The sequence below is a fragment of the Stomoxys calcitrans genome, chromosome 4, assembly GCF_963082655.1.
Source record: "Stomoxys calcitrans chromosome 4, idStoCalc2.1, whole genome shotgun sequence".
NCBI lineage: Eukaryota > Metazoa > Arthropoda > Insecta > Diptera > Muscidae > Stomoxys > Stomoxys calcitrans.
In genome coordinates, this window is record NC_081555.1 from 57,159,175 (window position 1) to 57,172,765 (window position 13,591).

Below are 13,591 nucleotides of genomic sequence, written 5' to 3' on the forward strand. Positions count from 1 at the left end.
CTATCTTCGCAAATCACTTAATACGAGGTCAGCCTCGGCTAAAATTAAAACAAAAAAAATCAGTTTTGCAAGTCGAATATCTCCACAACAGAGAGATTTTTGGCAAAAAAGCATGTGCTTCACAGGGCTTGAGAAGTATTTACTTTCCAACAAAAAAGGACATTTTGGAAATTAAACCACAAATGAAAGTCGCAAACAAAAATTGGTAGGGAATTAGTTAATCAGTGGCCCACTAATAGTGCCCATACACTCTAGAGCCCTGAAATTTTGCATATGCAAACTTGCACCTGCAAACTTCATGCGAAGACGAGGCTATTACTGAAAGGAAGTAATAAGGAGGTCAGTATAGCTTTCGGTATCATAACAGGTCACTTAGGACTACGAGCTCACTAATGCAAAATCGGTGCGGCAAGTGATAGCATGTGAATTAGAATGTGCGCACAACCAGACGATTACTGTATTAGGTGTATGCAAATAGTGGCATGGGGCGGATTAAAATCCGCACCCTCTTTTCAATCTAACCTAATCTAACAAACTAATCCGCTCTATACTTTTAATAAAGATATTTCAATTCATTCAAAAATGGCAGAGTGATTTTCTCTTCTTTTAAGTCTTCCGAATGTGTTATACGACGAGAAAAAGCCCATATTTTAAAATAGTTTATATATAAACAAGTAAAAGCGTGCTAATCTTATATACCCTCCACCATGGATCGCATTTGTCGAGTTCTTTTCCCGGCATCTCTTCTTAGGCAAAAAAGGATATAAGAAAAGAGTTGCTCTGCTATTAAAAAGATATAAAGATATGGTCCAGTTCGGACCACAATTAAATTATATGTTGGAGACCTGTGTAAAATTTCAGCCAATTCGTATAAGAATTGCGCCCATTGGGGCTCACGAAGTAAAATAAAGAGAACGATTTATATGGGATCTGTATCGGGCTATAGACCGATTCAGACCATAATAAACACGTTTGTTGATGGTCATGAGAAGATCCGTCGTACAAAATTTCAGGCATATCGGATAATAATTGCGACCACTAGGGGTCAAGAAGTCAAGATCCCAGATCGGTTTATATGGCAGCTATATCAGGTTATGAACCGATTTGAACCTTATTTGACACAGTTGTTGAAAGAAAAAATAAAATACGTCATGCAAAATTTCAGCCAAATCGGATAGGAATTGCGCCCTCTAGAAGCTCAAGAAGTCAAATCCCCAGATCTGTTTATATGACAGCTATATCAGGTTATGGACCGATTTCAACCATACTTGGCACAGTTGTTGGATATCATAACGAAATACTTCGTGCAAAAATTCATTCAAATGAGCCTCTAGAGGCTCAAGAAATCAAGACCCAAGATCGGTTTATATGGCAGCTATATCAGGTTATGGACCGATTTGAGCCATACTTGGCACAGTTGTTGGATATCATAACAAAACACGTCGTGCAAAATTTCATTCTGAACGGAAAAGAATTGCGCACGCTAGAGGCTCAAGAAGTCAAGACCCAAGATCGGTTTATATGGCAGCTATATCAGGTTATGGACCGATTTAAACTATACTTGGCACAGTTGTCGGATATCATAACAAAACACGTCGTGCAAAATTTCATTCCAATCGGATAAGAATTGAGCACTCTAGAGGCTCAAGAAGTCAAGACCCAAGATCGGTTTATATGGCAGCTATATCAAAACATGGACCGATATGGCCCATTTACAATACCAACCGACCTACACTAATAAGAAGTATTTGTGCAAAGTTTCAAGCGGCTAGCTTTACTCCTTCGGAAGTTAGCGTGCTTTCGACAGACAGACGGACGGATATGGCTAGATCGACATAAAATGTCGCGACGATCAAGAATATATATACTTTATGGGGTCTCAGACGAATATTTCGAGTAGTTACGCACAGAATGACGAAATTAGTGTACCCCCCATCTTATGGTGGAGGGTATAAAAATATATATATGTTTGGAAAGGTCAGAGCAAAATATGTTCAAGCTGAAATCAAAATACTAAATATTGGCCGTATTAATAAAGTAAACACAAAATAGTAAGTTTTCAATGTAAGCATGTTTTTTGCACGCTTTTATACCCACCACCGTAGGAAGGGGGCATATTCATTTAGTCATTCCGTTTGCAACACATCGAAATAACAATTTCCGACCCTACAAAGTATATATATTTAGGATCGTCGTAAAATTCTGAGACAATTTAACGATGTCCGTGTGTCTGTCCGTTTGTCCGTCCGTCTGTTGTGATCACTCTAGAGCCTTCAAAAATTGAGACATTGAGCTGAAATTTGGCACAGATACCCCTTTTTATGCACGCTGGTTAAGTTCTTGAACGGGACTAATCGGACCATATATGGATATAGCTGCTATATAGACCGATCGGACGATAAAGGGTCTAATACCCATAAATGATTTATTTTTCATCCGATTTCGCTGAAATTTAAAACAGTAAGTAGTTTAAGGCCTCCCGACATCTGAGCCAAATATAGTCCGATCTGGACCATATATAGCTGACATATAGACCGATCTGACGATAAAGGATCTGAAGCCCATAAAAGCTTTATTTATTGCCCGATTTCACTGAAATTTGAAACAGTGAGTAGCTTTAGGCCTCCCAACGTAGGACCCATATATGGTCCAGATCGGACTATATTTAGATATAGCTGCCATATAGACCGATCTGCCGATAAAGGTTCTGAAGCCCATAAAAGATTTATTTTTTAACCGAATTCGAAACCGAAATTTGAAACAGTGAGTAGCTTTGGTCCTCCCAATATAAAATCTTAATATGGTTCAGATCGGACCATATTTAGATATAGCTGCCATATAGAAAGATCTGCCTATAAAGGGTCTGAAGCCCATAAAAGCTTTTTTTATTACCAGATTTCGCTGAAATTTGAAAAAATTTTTACCTTTAGACCACCCAACATCGGACCAAAATATGGTCCAGATCGGACTATATTTAGATTTATCTGCCATTTAGACCGATCTGCCGACAAAGGATCTGAAGCCCATAAAGCTTTATTTATTGCCCGATTTCGTTGAAATTTAAAACAGTGAGTTAATTTGAGCCTCTTGATTTCCGACTATGTTGTTGTTGTAGCAGTTTATTGTGTTGTATCTTTCGTCTGCTTGATTCTGTTGAGTGTCAAGACTCAGGAACTCTGCGACTAAGATGGGGTGCGTCCACAGGGATCTGAGTCTGAGTCGAGTGGGTCTGGCCGGGCAATTAAACAGGTGACGTGTATCGTTCGGTCCCAGGTTACAATCGGGACATACATCTTGCACGTCGGCATCAATCCTTGCTCTGTAGGGGTTGAGGCGGCTGCATCTGCCGGAACGTAATGGGGCTGGAACTTCTCTGGTTTGCCGAGGAAGGTCAATTTCTTCAGGTGCAATGGAAGGCGGTCGTTCTCTAATGACTCTCTGCATGAATGTTGTCTAGACCTGCTTGATATGCCGCTTGATCTAGAGGTTCTCTCTTGTAGCGCTGAAACTCACGCTCTAGATCATGTAGATCTATCGTAAGGCTTCTGGGCGGTGGGTATCTAGACACAAGATGATGACTTGGATGGTCTCTGCGATAACAGCCCAAAAGGTATTGTTTAGACAGCATGTAGTTATGTCTTCGCACTGGTAGGATCTTTGTCTCCTGATGGAGCTATTACCGACTTTATAAAAAGGTCGGTAAGGCAAAGAACCTAAAACGAAGACATCAAGCAGTGCAGTGACAGGAAAGTCAATCCAATCTAAAGAACAGGGAGCAGACGATGAGATCATCACCTACTCCCAAGATGCCCATTTACTGGAGGACCAATGATTCGGTAATCTCGATAAACCCCCACCGGAGTGAGACTGCTACACACGCTCTGATGTAGAAAATCAGTAAGGGCATATTGCCTTCATTCAGGAGCCATGGACGACCCGGAACAAAGTTTCCGGACTGAACCATATGAACTACCAATTATTCTATGCATCACTTTATTTTCCTTTCGACTCTCCGACACCGCCACCCACGTCGGAGCTGCAATGGCTGGTGGGGAAAGCAAAACAGACAGGAAACGAGGTACTAATAGGGTGCGATGCCAATTCTCACCATATTTCGTGGGGTAGTTCCGAAACTAATAAGCGGGCCCAAGACCTGGCAGAGTTCTTGAATACTAACGACCTAATACACTTAATATTGGTAACACCGCTACCTTTGTTAGTATGATTAGGGAGGAGGTATTAGATGTGACGATATGTTTGGAAAAACTGATCGATGAGGTTCAGAATTGGAATGTCTCCATGGAACACTCTATCTCTGACCATCGCTTCATTAGGATAAGGATAGCATGGCCAGCGACGAATCCGATTAGCTTCCGGAATAAGTTAATTACCAACTGAACAAAATTCGGAAGGCTACTCAGAAGAGGACTTAGACAAGATAATTTAGATTGTCCAAGCATAGAAGACTTTGATGAAAATGTCAACAGGATTACGACTGCACTGGTCGGGTCCTTTGAAGACAGTTGTCCTCTTCGGGAAAGGAAATCAGCCCAAGAAAAACCCTGGGTGACCGGGGAAATTTGCAATATTGGGAAAGAGGTCCGCAGATTTTTTAACAGAGCACGTCGTAAAAAAGCGGTAGTTTATTGGGATGTGTATTACACACAGCTGAAGGAATACAATAAGATTACCAGAGCGGCAAAACGTGCCTCCTGGAATCTTTTCTGCGAACAGGTCGACAGCGTTAATGACGCCGCCAAGATAAAAAAAATTTCTCTCAAAAACCCCAGTCCAAACGGATATGTTGAGGCTTTTGATGAAAACCCATTTTCCACAGGATACGAAGGAACTCACGGAGACACCAGAATCTTGAAATATTGACGTAGATCGAAGGTTTATAACAACGGAATTTATGGTGAAGAAATCCTTGAGGAGCTTCAAACCATTTAAGTCACCCGAACCTAATGAAATATTCCGGCATTACCACAGCGTGCATTGGACTTTCATATACTCCGAAAGCCCGACAAGGCAAGGGGCATTTTATCGCCACTCCTATGGTTGACCACCATAAATGACCTATTATGTATGCTGACTGAGGAGGGATTTAAACCGGTCTGCTACGCAGACGATGTTATAATACTTCTAAGAGGTAAGGATCCGAGCGAGCTATGCAGAAGGGCCGAAAGGGTCTTGCATATGGCATATGACTGGGCTTGACTCAGAGGTCTTAATGTTAACCCAAAGAAGATTGAAATATGCCTGTTCATGAGGAAGACGAAGGGGGGCCAATTTAACGCACCTCGTTTCCTCAATAAGACGATTTCGATATCTGACAAGGTCAAATACTTAGTTGTGAACTTGGACAGAAAACTGAATTGGAAGTGTCACATTCAGGAGCGTACTGAGAAGGCTCACAGTAGACGGGCCGTAAGCTCGAAATGGGGCCTGAATCCTAGGATAGTCCACTGGCTCTACAGGGTGATTACATCAAGACTTACTTACCCCTCCGTAGTTTAGTGAACTGCAATGGAGAAAAAGTGCAACATAAGGACCATACAACAGGTTCAGAGAACATGTTGTCTTGGCATAGGCGGAGCGATGAGGACCACGCCCACTAGGGCACTGGAGACTATTCTAAATATCCGACCCATTGACATACAAATTAAGTGTGAGGCATCCACTGCGGCTATGAAACTTAAGGCGATGGGAGAATGGATTGAGGATGGGAGCAGCTCATAATATCGCGGTTTAATCGAGGCGACGATAGGAAACCTCGAAGGAAGGGAAGAGGCCTGCCTGCGAGACAGTCATGGATTAACGGAACCCTAGTATTGCCATATGGAAGATCATGTTACACGGATTGATCAAAGCTGGAGGATAGAGTGGGCCTGGGGGTAAACCTTGAGAACTGAGATCTGTTTTGGACTACCGGACCAATTTACGGTCCTGCAATCGGAGATCCGGACGATCACGGAATGCGTGAAGGGGTGTGGTGCTAACGCGACGACGTCGAATGTGAACATCTTTTACGACAGCAAAATTACCATATGGGCAATAACAACCAGGACGGTAAGGTCACGAACAGGCTTGCAGTGTAAGAAGGAGATTAACGCCTTCTCTGAGGATGGCAAAATCCGCTTCGTTTGAGTGCCGAGCCATAACGGAGTAAGGGGAAATGAAAGTGCAGACGATATGGCCGTGAAGGCCAGAGGACAGCCGTCAATGAACTTGGTTAACCCGAAGCCTTTCGGGTCATCGCAGACCGAGTTAAGAGAGTGGGCGACGAATGCGCATCCAACATTGTGGAACAGCTAAATGGTCGGTAGGACGGCGAAAATCCTATGGGGGGATCCAGATCGTGAAAAGACGAGGCTATTACTGAAAGGAAGCGAGAAGGAGTTCGTTAACTATTGGTATCATAACGGGACACATAGGACTACGAGCTTACTTATGTAAAATCGGCACGGCAAGTGATAGCATATGTAGGACATGCGGGGAAGATGATGAGACGTTGGAGCATTTCCTTTATCATTGCCCGGCTCTCGCGTCCAACAGATACCGCTACTTAGGTGGAGACACAAAATCAGACATGAACCAACTTAGGGGAGTGGTATTGAAAACAATTAAGGATTTTGTAAGTAGCACGGAATTCCTAGCTTAAAAATTAAAGTTACTTTCTAGTTTTTAGAGCGCACAACAAGCCGATTACTGGCTTAGGTGTATGTCCATAGTTGCATGGGGCGGATTGATATCTGCACCCTCTTTTCAACATAACCTATGTCGGCGTTGTAAGCTTAGCCATTAATCGGGACACAGCTACCAAGCGGCGGTATGTACATGTTGTAAAGCTCTATCTCGTCAGTACCGGACCTAACTGCTATCCCCATGTACTCCATATAGGGTCATTAGCGCAAGCGCAGACGAGATGGGTCTATATTACACGGAATGGTGTACCACGAAGGCCAATCCCCTACCTTCATTCCTTGAGCGGTCCTTACGTTTCACATTGTATCCTTGACAACTGTGCAAGCTGCAGGTGTTGGTCAGCTTAGTCTCCTGGATCGCTGCGACCAATATGCTCTTCCGACTCATGAAATCCACAATCTCATCGATCTTGCCACGGAGTCCGTTGCAGTTCAGCTGTAAAAAGATACATTTCGCGGCACTGGTCTGGCAATATTTGGCCTAGGATGCTTCCGTTGCGTATATTGCCGTACGGGAGAGGTCGGGGGTGTCACATAGTCCGACGACGAGGACGCTTGTGACTCATTGTTGGCTATGTTCGCACAGCATCTTGCGACATATCTAGTGTGACTATACTCCCGTAGTAAAATGAGGCCAGAGCAAGGTCGGAAATGTACCCACTCCATGCACAGGTTACACCTCACCCACATCGACCAATGATAGAGGCGGTTCTAGCAAACCAAACAGAACCAGGGTCCGGGGTTCTTTTCAATCCCGGCACGGACCAGAAGCGTGCGGAGAAGGCACACCCATGACGAAAAAAGACGAACGCGTACACTGAGGCGGCAACCCTTGCCGATGAGGGTTCCATCGGGTCAATCCGGTGCGTACAACCGGCTGTCATGGGATTGGGCTATATATATATAATTGGGCTAGATATAGCTGCTATATAAACGGATCTGCCGATAAAGGGCCTGAAGCCCATAAAAGCCTTATTTTTTATGCGATTTCGCTGAAATTTGAAACAGTGGGTAGTTTTAGGTATCCCAACATACATCCCAAATATGGTTTGGATCGGACTATATTTAGATTTAGCTACCATGCAGACCGATCTCCTGATAAAGAGTATGATTTACAAAGTGAGAAGTTTTAGGCCACCCGCCATCTGACCCAAATATGGTTAGATCGGACTGTATTAAGATATAGCTGTCATATAGACCGATATGCCGATTAAGGGTCTGAAGCTCATAAAAGCTCTGAAGCTCGATTTTGTTGAAATTTGACCAGGGCCCGCTCCGCTGCGCCTTCTTTTACTTTATATGGAACAAAATTTTCCTTGGAATATTTATTTTCGACAATTAAAGATTTTTTAGTGAAATACCATGCTTAATTGCTTTAGATTTTGCTTTTGCTTGTTTATTTTTCATAGTCACAGTTAAAGCAAATAGTCAAGCATTCAAAAACTGTAAGCAATTGAAACCCTGATTGGAACTATGTATGCAGGTAAGGAAGCACCCACTTACGCTAGAGCGCAGCAAACGCGCTAGTTTCAGCAGAACAATTTCTTTCGTCGTAATAATCCATGGTGTTAGAATTAGTATATTCTTTCCTTAGACAATTCAACGCAAGAAATATTGGGTTGCTCAAAAAGTAATTGTCTGTAATATAGTAGTAATATAGTCGGCGTTGACAATTTTTTTCAACGGCTTGTGTCTCTGTAATTGCATTCATTCTTCTGTCAGTTATCAGCTGTTACTTTTAGCTTGCTTAAGAAAAAAGGTGCGCGAAATTTTGTTTACATTTGTTTGCTTGGCGTCAATTTTAATATGGAGCCCACAAAGGAGCATTTTCGTCATATTTTACTTTATTATTTCCGTAAAGGAAAAAACGCGGAGCAAGTTGCTAAAAGTTACGAGATGTGTATGCTGATAAAGCCTTAAAAGGAAGACAGTGTCAAAATTGCTTTCGCAAATTCCGTTCTGGAGATTTTTCACTTAAAGATGAGCCACGTTCAGTTCGGCAAAATGAAGTTGATGATGACCAAATCAAAGCATTAATCGAATTGGATCGTGATGTAACTGAGCGTGAGATAAGAGAGAAGTTAAATATACCAAAATCAACCTTTCATTATCACATAAAAGTCTTGGACTGGTGAAAAAGCTTGATATTTGGGTACCACATGTATTGAAAGAAATTCATTTAACAAACCGAATCAACGCTTGTGATATGCACCTTAAACGCAATGAATTCGATCCGTTTTTAACACGAATCATAACTGGAGATGAAAAATGGATTGTTTACAACAACATCAGTCGAAAACGATCATGGTCCAAGCATGGTGAACCAGCTTAAACCACTTCAAAGGCTGATATCCACCAAAAGAAGGTTATGCTGTCTGTTTGGTGGGATTGGAAGGGTGTGGTATATTTTGAGCTGCTTCCAAGGAACCAAACGATTAATTCGGATGTTTACTGTCAACAATTGGACAAATTGAATACAGCCATCAAGGAGAAGCGACCAGAATTGGTCAATCGTAAAGGTGTCATATTCCACCAGGACAACGCTCGACCGCACACATCTTTGGTCACTCGCCAAAAACTGAGTGAGCTTGGCTGGGAACTTTTGATGCATCCACCATATAGCCCTGACCTTGCACCATCAGACTACCATTTATTTCGATCTTTGCAGAACTCCTTAAATGGTAAAACTTTCGGCAATGATGAGGCTGTAAAATCGCACTTGATTCAGTTTTTTGCAGATAAAGGCCAGAAGTTCTATGAGCGTGGACTAATACTAAATTTGCCAGGATGATGGCAAAAGGTTATCGAACAAAATGGCAATTATATCTTTGATTAAAGTTGATTCTAAGTTTTATTAAAAATGCATTTACTTTCTTTTAAAAAATCCGCAATTACTTTTTAGGCAACCCAATAATTGCGCTTCATGCTGGAGTTCACAGTATGCACACTAAATTGTTAGTTTCCATGAGAAATGGCAGACCATACTGAACATTTTTCATTTTCACAGATGACGTTCGGACATAATTCACAAAACTCATAAAAAATCACCTTTTATTTATATTATTGAACGGCCGAAACAAGTGAAACTTTATGGTACATATTGCCGGCTTCGTGCGCATTTATTTGGAACAAAATATTGACCAATTGAAAACCATTTTTATTGATATGTGCGCAATCTTTAAAGAAAAAAGTGTTCTTTAGTTCATAACTTAATAGATCATTTAAAGATGACTACACAGAAAAAATATAGATTTACATTTGACCATTTAGACATGGTTTTGATTTATAAAAATATGTTTAATAAAGTGATTAAATGCTTTGATTTGACATTGAAATTCTATTTGTCATTGAATGTAATTACTTAAAAGACTAATGTTTTAATTGCACGAATTAAAATTGAAATTTACCCTGCAAACCTTTTTGATCGCGATCATTACCTTTATCTTCTAGATAAAGGTAATGATCGCGCACGAGCTTGTCTTAGAGTCGAAGACGATTCCCCCTTCGTGCGGAGTTGTGTCCTCAAGACGAATTTCTTGGAACAGTATTCCGTGAATCGTCCATATGAGTTGCTGAAGAGTAAGTCAGGCCATTGAAGACCTTAGAATCGCGCAAGAATCGTGTGGACAAATAACTAATGAGTCTTTTGTAAAATTTATAAAATACTCTTCTAAAAGAGTTGGGCATTACTCGCCTGGACGAATATCAAATAAGTGTTTTAGAATATTTATTAAACATTGCTCGGAAGATCACAAATCGCATATCACGATAAGTTGTTCATCGAAACCCTAACATGCAACCCTAACTAAAAAAACAACATAAAAAAATGTTGAACTCGTCATACTAAGTAGCAATCGTCAAATAAGCCAATTGAGAATTCTGTTTGGTGTTGTGGAAGTTGTACTCTCAAAACAAAACATCGAATTAGATAATTCAATACAAATCCTAAACACACCAGCCATGAAGATAACAACAATCGTGAAAAGTTAACTCAGGCGATTTATAAACAAAGCTTCTGGACGATTATAACGCAATGGGTTGCAAGAGCATCGTCGCGAATGGTTGCTAAAACACCCGTACACGCAATGGATTGCCAATTATATCATAGAAGAATGTTAAGCGACTCATACGGAAAAAATTGCATAAAATCTTCCAAAAAAATTTTTTTATTCATCGCGGGGATGAACGCTTTTCTCAAATTATGACAAATGTTTGTGGGCAATAGCATAAACAATATGTATCTATTGGTTTGCCCAAAAAGTAATTGCGGATTTTTTAAAAGAAAGTAAATGCATTTTTAATAAAACTTAGAACGAACTTTAATCAAATATACTTTTTTTATACTTTCTTCTAAAGGAAACTAAAAGTAACAGCTGATAACTGACAGAAGAAAGAATGCAATTACGAGTCACAATCTGTGAAAAAATTTGTCAACGCCGACTATATGAAATGTCAACAAATATGTCCGGTTTGGGGTATTGGCCCTAAAACTTATAAATAATTAGTTCCACTCTCTTTAAGTCCCAAATTGTCTTGGTGAGCAAATACGTCCTATTTGGGGGTTGTTATTGTGGTGGGACGTTCCCTAGACAGTTGGTTCCTAATGTTGATATCAGATACGTTGTCTACTGCCAAATACCTTGAATTTGAGCCCCATATTTCCATAGTCGGCATACATGACCGACTAGGGGGGTGTTTTGAGGCATGGGCGGCCACTCACTGAGTTGGCCTTGAAAATATGTATCGGATTCGTGTTCCACTTTAAAACCCCTCTTATTTGAGCCTCATATTGCAAAAGTCAGCAAATACTTACTATTTGGGTGGTGTTGACACTTTTCCCGAATATTGATATCAAATTCGTGCTTTACTCCCAAAGACCTTTCATTTGAGCCCCATATTGCCATGATCGTAAATATGTCCCCTTTGGGAGATGTTTTTGATGAGAGTCGGCCAAAACCCTTGGTCCCGTATTTGTATATAAGATTCGAATTCCACATTCAAATACCTTTTATTTAAGCCCCATATTCCCATGGTCAGTAAATATGTCCAATTTGGGGAGCATTTTGGGGAAGGGTTGGACCCCCAGAAACGTGGTCCCACTTTTGGATATCAGATTCGTATTCTACTAGCAAATACCTTTCATTTGGGTCCCATAACGCCATGGTCGGTAAATATGTCCGATTTAGGGGTGTTTTGTGGCTTGAGCTGGTCCCCCTAGGATATCAGATAAGTTTTCTTATCCTAAATACCTTTCATTTGAGTCCCATATTGTCGTGATTGGTCTGAATATATGTTTGGTAGGTTTTAGGATGGGGCAGCCGCCCTAGGTATCCCATCGGAAATTTGGATACCAATTTTTTTATTTTTAGAGTACTATATGAGATCACACAAAATTTCGCTTAAATCACACCACCCATCTCCGAGCTCTGGCGTTTCTGTAAATTAGGGTCAGGGGGAGGGTCCGCCCCCCTTCAGATATCAAAAAATGTAGTAACCTATTTTCACCACGCGGTCATTATGCACCATACATATGTTAAAATTTCAAGACAATCGGTTCAGCCGTTTCTGAGTCTATAAGGAACACACAAACAAACAAACCTACAAACAAACACAAATTGATTTTTATATATAAGGCTAGCTGACCCGGGCCCGCTCCGCTGCGCCTTCTTTTACTTTATATGGAACAAAAGTTTCCTTGGAATATTTATTTTCGACAATTAAAGATTTTTTAGTGAAATACCATGCTACGAAAATAGTATATCGCTTGACTAACAGTTTAACAATATAAGTGCCTTTATCTGAATCCCATATGATCTTTATTGGTCTACGAATTTAAGTTTGGATCTAAGGTGTACTCCCAGATACTTGGCCCTGAAAAAATATCAGCATAGTGCTCTTCTCTCAAATACCATTTATTTAAACCTCATATTGCCATTGGCTTAAGAGGAGTTTATAGGATGAGGCGTCCCCCAAACACATGGCCCCAAAATAGGTTATCAAATTCGTTTTCTAATCTCAAATACGTTTCATTGGAGCCACATATTGACATGGCCGAAACATTTTTTCCCTTTTAGGGTGTTTTGGGAAAGGGGTGATGCCCTATATACATGGTCCTACATTTGGATATCAAATTCGTATTCTACTCCCAAATACCATTATTTGAGCCCCATATTGCGATGGACACTAAAGAATTGCTGTGTGTGGGTAGACCTCCAGAAAATTGGTTCCGAAAATGGATATCAATTCTCACTCTACCCCCCAATACTTTTCATTTAGGCCCACACTGTCATGGTCGGTAAATTGGGGTGGTCTCCCAAACACTAAGCCCGGAAAATATATCAGCAACGTGCTCTATTCTCATATATCTATATATCATTTATTTGAACCCCATATTGCAATTGGCCTCAAAATTGGATATCAAATTCGTTTTCAAATCTCATTTAAACTCCTTATTGCAAAAGTCAGCAAATATGTCCGGTTTGGGGTATTGGCCCTAAAAACTATAAATATTTAGTTCCACTCTATATACGACCCAAATTGTCTGTTGAGCAAATATGTCCTATTCGTGTTCCACTTTAAAGACCCTCTTATTTGAACCTCATATTGCAACCGTCAGCAAATACTTCCTATTTGGGTGGTGTTGTGGGGGTGGTGTGGCCCCATAGACACTTTTCCCAAATATTGATACCAGATTTGTGTTTTACTGCCAAAGTCCTTTCATTTGAGACCCATATGGCTATGGTCGTAAATTTGTGCCCTTTGGGGGAGAGGCTGCCCCCAAACACCTGGTCCCATATTTGGATATCAGATTCTAAATCTACTCTCAAATACCTTTCATTTAAGACCCATATTCCCATGGTCAGTTCCCCAAAATACTCCCCAAACAG